Below are 743 nucleotides of genomic sequence, written 5' to 3'. Positions count from 1 at the left end.
GGTCGAATAGCGTCACAAGTGCCTTTGACTCCATCCAAGTCAACTTTGGTCCAAGGTTTTAATGCGCATTTGTTTAGACTTCGCTCTGGCCTGCCTAGGGATACCGTGGGGCGCGAGAAGAGACGGCATATGTGGTTCTCTCGGTGTATCGCTGTCCTCGTAAAGGTTTCCGAATAATTTGAATAAGCATAAACAATATATTTGGAATGGATGAGTTGATATTTTACGGATGCTTATTCGGTAAGGTTACAGAATAGGTACGATATCATTAAATGAATATGGTAAGTGTATAGCGGATACAAAACCGCAAATTTAAGGTAATATTTTTCAACCAAAGTGCTTTCAAAACGCCACGCTAAAGATTAGAAGAGAGAGTAACTTTGACAGAATAAGGTCGTCGTGTCTATCAAAATTATTCTAATAAATATGTCGCCACAAGCCGTAGCAGAATACTCGGTTTTGCAAAGCCAGCCAAGCTTAATCAGGGGTAAGTATCTGAAGGCTTGAGGGCGATTTCAAGGAAGGGCGCAGTTACTCGCCTGTGGAAATTTGCAGGAAAGAGGTGCCAGTGTTGGTGTCACTTATATACAGTGCCACTCTTGTATTCACTGGCGTAACGTAGCAAGAAATATAAGACATACGAAAAATTAATAATTATAACGAACAAGCAAAGATTAAGCACAGGCGGTTAGTGTTGGGTAAAGAAATGTGGCGAAATTATTTATAAATAAACGAAGGATGGT

This window comes from Penaeus monodon, chromosome 19 (genome assembly GCF_015228065.2).
Source record: "Penaeus monodon isolate SGIC_2016 chromosome 19, NSTDA_Pmon_1, whole genome shotgun sequence".
Lineage (NCBI taxonomy): Eukaryota > Metazoa > Arthropoda > Malacostraca > Decapoda > Penaeidae > Penaeus > Penaeus monodon.
The sequence above is the reverse complement of the archived record's forward strand: the minus strand, read 5'-3'. Positions refer to the sequence as shown.